The sequence below is a fragment of the Ovis aries genome, chromosome 7 (assembly GCF_016772045.2).
Source record: "Ovis aries strain OAR_USU_Benz2616 breed Rambouillet chromosome 7, ARS-UI_Ramb_v3.0, whole genome shotgun sequence".
Classification (NCBI taxonomy): domain Eukaryota; kingdom Metazoa; phylum Chordata; class Mammalia; order Artiodactyla; family Bovidae; genus Ovis; species Ovis aries.
In genome coordinates, this window is record NC_056060.1 from 75296770 (window position 1) to 75303018 (window position 6249).

The window sequence follows — 6249 nt, forward strand, 5'->3', positions numbered from 1 at the left end:
GCCCAACTAAGTAAACAAAAACTACAAATCCCATAAGGAACTGCATCCAGTCTTCGCCAGCCCGGCTTGTTGACGGAGCCCAGAGCGCCTGCGTGCCCCGTGGAGGGGGCGGAGAGAGAAGCTGCGCGGTGCTTGCTGGGAGTCGTAGTCCGTAGACCGCGAGTTGTCAGGAGATTTTCCTCCCGAGGCGGCAGAGGTGGCTGCTGGGAAGACAGGACACGTGGAGGGAGCTGGGGCTCCTGGAGCCGGGCACAGGCTGAGCGCCGGGCGCCGGGCCCAGGGGACAGGGTGGAGGCTCTGGAGGAGTAGCCAGCTGCCTAAATAACGCTGCCTCTCCTTGGTGCGACTGGTTTTACTCTGTCTTTGGATGACTGAGTCGCTCTGCGTTGCGCCCTGGGGCGTGACCCTCCTGCTGGGGGATGCTACAGCAGCGAATTAGGGGGCGCGGCTCCGATTGCCCACGCAGACCCTGGGGATCTGGCATTGGGGAGGTGTCAATGGCAGGTGTTGAATGATGTCACAGACCTGGCAAAATGACCGACCACCGGCCTCGCTGAGAAACCTCTCCCAGTCACGAGAATCTAGTGTCCATTCATCCGGGACTGACCATCTTGCTCCTTACTTAAGGGTCATCCTTTCAGGCTCTTTACATGGCAATAAAAGCGCCTTCTAAATTTGTTGTAGAGTAAGAAGTTTAAGGAGTGCCCCAGTTCAGAGTACTATAATTAAGAACTGCAAAAAATACCGAAATGGGAAACTGATGCAGCTCCCTATCTAGTTAAACTCTTATTTAAATATTGTGGCATGAGGTGTGATCGTATCTATTTCACTAATATTTATTGGACATCCAACATGTGCCAGCATGGAACTGACATAATGTGTAACACTGGAACGGACCCTGTCTTTATGACGCTCACAGTTGTGGAAGCAAAAGTGAGACTGCCCTGCTGTAATTTTAACAGTGTACCTTTACAATAAATCCTTAATTTAAAAACCTTAGAATGTTTAAATTGTCGAAAGCAGTTTGGAAATAGATTTCGTAATAAAGCTGTCTTCATTGTATGTTAGGATTATTTCTACTGCAGTGTGGAAAGAAAGATTAAGTAAAAATTCTTTATGGTCTAATGTCATCAGTGGAGACAACTGGAAATTAAAATAGGATGGTTACATTACTGCCTTGGAAATAAAAGCGTATCTAGAGGACTGTAAAAAAAAAGTGTATATTAAGTCCCACAGAAGGAAAAAATAGAAGAAGAGCAAGACACTTTCAAGCCTAAGACAGTTACCAAGCTACTCTTATGTCTGGTGTCTGAAATGAATGAAATCTTGAGTTTTCCCTATCAGTTACTGAATCTATAATGAGAACCATTTTATTCCTGACTTTTGAATACGGAAATTTGGAAATATGTCATTTGTGACATATCTTCCCATGTAAGCACACTATCTGTGCCTAAGAGATAAATGTAAACATGGTAATCTTTACATTTTTCCTTTAAATATCTGTTGTATTTGAAATCTGCACATCTTTGCAAGTAAACTTATCTTTTCTAAATACTTTTGTCTCAGACTTCCTTTCACACCAAGTGGAGGAGATAGATGTAAACAGATCATTGTAAGAGCTGCTGGACTAGAGGGAAACAGGGAAGGCAGGTAGTTCTTGGGCGAGTTAATTGGCTGGAACCTAGGACTAATTCATGATTACAATTATTGAGTGGCAGTTATGTGCAAAGCACTATAGACAACCCAGGCTACAAGTTAAAATCACTCGGGGTTTTACAAATTCTGATGCCTGGGCCACACTCCAAACTAATTAAGTCAGAACCTCTTGGGGGTGAGAACCAGGTAACATGGGTTTCTTAAAAAAAAAAAAAAAATCTACAGGTAATTCCAGCATGCAACCAAGATGGAGGACCACTGCTACAGAGGATACCAAGATAAGATGTTCTTCCAATGAATCTTATACTTTATAAGAGTGAATTTTATGGTTTGTCAATAATTATAGTTCAAAAAGCAGTTATATAGAAAACAGGATAACCTTGGCTTACCTGGAATTTAAAAGCTGGAGTAAATTATGAACACAAATCATGGCAATGAAGACAATCTGAGTGTTACATTAGCTACATAGGCAGTGAGTGATGTAAGAGCTCAGAGGAAGGAGGAAAGAATGGAAAAGACAAGAGATCTCTTCAAGCAATTTAGAGATAACAATGAAACATTTCATGCAGAAACAGTATGGACCTAACAGAAACAGAAGATATTAAGAAGAAGTGGCAAGGATATACAGAAGAACTATAAAAAAAAGGTCTTCACGAACCAGATAACCATGATGGTGTGATCACTCACCTAGAGCCAGACATCCTGTGAAGTCAAGTGGGCCTTAGGAGGCATCACTACAAACAAAGCTAGTGGAGGTGATGGAATTCTAGTTGAGTTATTTCAAATCTTAAAAGATGATGCTGTGAAAGTGCTGCACTTAATATGCCAGCAAATTTGGAAAACTCAGCAGTGGCCACAGGACTGGAAAAGGTCAGTTTCCATTCCAATCCCAAAGAAAGGCAATGCCAAAGAATGCTCAAACTACCACACCATTGCACTCATCTCACACACTAGCCAGAGAAGACAATGGCAACCCACTCCAGTACTCTTGCCTGGAAAATCCCATGAACGGAGGAGCCAGGTAGGCTGCAGTCCATGGGGTCACTAAGAGTCGGACATGACTGAGCGACTTAGCAGCAGCAGCAGCAGCACACAGTAGCAAAGTAATACTCAAAATCCTCCAAGCCAGGCTTCAACAACACGTGAACCGTGAACTTCCAGATGTTCAAGCTGAATTTAGAAAAGGCAGAGGAACCGGAGATCAAATTGCCAACATCTGTTGGATCATTGAAAAAGCAAGAGACTTCCAGAAAAACATCTACTTTTGCTTTATTGATTATACCACCAAAGCCTTTGATTGTGTGAATCACAAACTGTGGAATATTCTTCAAGAGATGGGAATACCAGACCACCTGACCTCCTCCTGAGAATCCTGTATGCAGGTCAAGAAGCAACAATTAGAACTGGACATGGAAAAACGGGTTGGTTCAAAACTGGGAAAGGAGTACATCAGAACTGTATATTGTTATCCTGCTTATTTAACTTGTATGCAGAATACATCATGGGAAATGCCAGGCTGGATGAAGCAAATCAAGATTGCTAAGAGAAATATCAATAACCCCAGATATGCAGATGACACCACCCTTATGGCAGAAAGTGAAGAACAACTAAAGAGCCTCTTGATGAAGGTGAAAGAGGAGAGTGAAAAAGCTGGCTTAAAACTCAACATTCAAAAACTAAGATCATGGCATCTGGTCCTATCACTTCATGCAAATAGATGGGGGAAAAAAGGAAACAGTGACAGAGTTTATTTTCTTGGGCTCCAAAATCACTGCAGACAGTGACTTCGGCCATGAAACTGAAAGATGCTTGCTCCTTGGAAGAAAAGAGATGACAAACCTAGACAGTGTATTGAAAAGCAGAGACATTACTTTGCCAACAAAAGTCACTATAGTCAAAGCTATGGTTTTCCCAGTAGTCTTGTACAGATGTGAGAGTTGGACCCTAAAGAAGGCTGAGTGCTGAAGAATTGATGCTTTGAAACTGTGGTGCTGGAGAAGACTCTTGAGAGTCCTTTGGATAGCAAAGAGATCAAACCAGTCAATTTTAAAGAAAATGAACCCTGAATATTCATTGGAAGGACAGACGCTGAAGCTGAAGCTCCAATACTTTGGCCACCTGATGCGAAGAGTTGACTCCTTGGAAAAGACCGTGATGCTGGGAAAGACTGAAGGCAGGAGGAGAAGGGGACGACAGAGGATGAAATGGTTGAATGGCATCATTGACTCAATAAATATGAATTTGAGCAAAGTCCAGGAGACAGTGAAGACAGGGGAGCCTGGCATGCAGTCCATGGGGTTGCAAAGAGTTGAACACAACTGAGTGACTGAACAACAACAACTGAGATATTGTTGACCAGATAAACCTTCTTAGACTGTTAGCTCCAGGAGGGGAAGGACTGGTTCTGCAGAGACCTGGTCAGATTTTGGTCACCATGAATCCCTAGTTGTTGGATGGAAGACTGGGCAAGTTGGAGAGGTGAGGAGGAAAGACTTTCCAGGTAGAGAGAGAATGGTGATTTTAACAGATTTCATTTTAGTAATTGATAGATTATGAAGACCTGTCAAACCCAGTTATTAAGTTTGACCTAATAGACATAAACCCTTGAACCCAATTACAGAATATGTTCTTTTCAAGCACTCACGGAGCATTTACAAAAATTCATCATGTTTTGAGCCGTGAAGCAAATAGTAACAAATTTCAAAGGACTGCGATTTTAGCATGTTCTGGCTGCTGCTGCTAAGTCACTTCAGTCGTGTCCGGCTCTGTGCAACCCCATAGACGGCAGCCCACCAGGCTTCCCCATCCCTGGGATTCTTCCAGGCAAGAACACTGGAGTGGGTTGCCATTTCCTTCTCCAATGCATGAAAGTGAAAGGTGAAAGTGAAGTTGCTCAGTCATGTCCGACTCTTAGTGACCCCATGGACTGTAGCTACCAGGCTCCTTAATGCAATTAAAATAGAAATAATAACTGAAAAATCCTAGTAAGTTTTAAGTGACCGAAATGGAGGGACTTTCATGAGGATGGCACATATACAGGAAAGCACCAGACATAGGAGTGCAGAGATTTCCTCTTGTTTTCCTTTTTAGTATTTTTCTGATGTGGATGATAATGTAAGACCCTAAGAATTCGTTTTTATCTCTGTATATGTGAGTGTCTTTGGTAAGGCACTCATCAAGACACTGACTCGGCAGCCCAGTCGCACTCCTTGCTACTTCAAGTTTGGTTCAGTGCTATCCACATCACCAGGGAGCTTGTTAGAAATACAGAGCCCACTCCAGACCTACCAAATCAGATCTGAACTGTAACAGTATGCTCAGGTGGATTTACAGAGTTTCAAACTCAATAGGGTCTGCAAAACTCTGATGAGGGGAGAAGGGGACAGCAAACTAGAGAGTAGGTCACCTCCACTTTCTCCTCAGCTCCTTTCAATTTGGCTTCCACTCCACCACTTGACTAAAGTCACTCTTTCTCCTTTTTTTTTTTTGGCCACGCTGTGCTCCTTGCTGGATCTTACTTCCCCAACTGGGGATCGAGCCTGGGCCCTGGCTGTGAAAGCACTGAGTCCTAGCTATGGTACTTACTGCCGGGGAATTCCCACCTAAAAGCACTCTTTTCCAGGCTACCAGCCACCTTTTTATTGGTAAATCCTTTGAGCTGACCGTAGCCTTCTTCACTGTGGACCACCCCTATTTCTCAAAGGCCAGGAACTCTCCGGCTTCCTCTTACCGCCTTAGCTGCTCCTTCTCTGTACCCTTTGGTTCTTCCTGCCCTTTCAGTGTTTGAGGTCCAGTGGCTCTGTGGTGGCCCCCACCTCTTCCCCTCCTACTCTCTACCTGACAGGATCCTCTGCCTCCTGAGGCTTTCATGGTTGTCTTTCTTCTCTCTGATGGCAGCCCCAAGACTTGAACTCTACGTGATTATATTCAGTTTGTTTCTCAACAGGTCTACTTGGAATCATCCACAGGCAACTCAAAACCTGAGGCTTATGAATGAGCAAAAGTAGGCTTGGCTCAGCATTTGGAGTAAAATTCATTTATATAAAGTTGCATGTATCGGTTTGAGTATGTATGTACAGAGAAATATGTAGGAGAATATTGAGCAAAAATGTTAGTAGCATTTGCCTCTGGGAGGTGAGGTTTCCGGAGATTTTTCTTTTTCTTCCCTTTTTAAGTGAGCAGCATCATTCTCACCCAAACAGTAGGGCTATTAAAAGACAACCGCTATCTCAGTAAGTCAGTTATCTTTCCTAAGCAGCAAACTTCTCAAGCCATCATCTCGAGGAGGAGGGCTCCTCCTTTTCCACGCTGCTTATGCTTGCTTTCTCTTTATTTGCAGGGGAGACGGAGAGTGTAGCCACAGAGATACCAGCAGGAACCAGCTGGCATACTCAAATTAGGATCACTTGAGGGGTTATTAATAACAAAGTTGCTTACAAATATGTGGGCAGGGTGTAAAGAAACTGCAAGGAATCGCACAATACCGTGGGGACTCTGTGCCCACCGCCCGGCCTGCAGGGGCGAGGGAAGGAGTGGTTATTGGAGCTGGGACAAGGGCTGCATGCAGAGGGCCCTCTGACAGGAGCTCAGAGC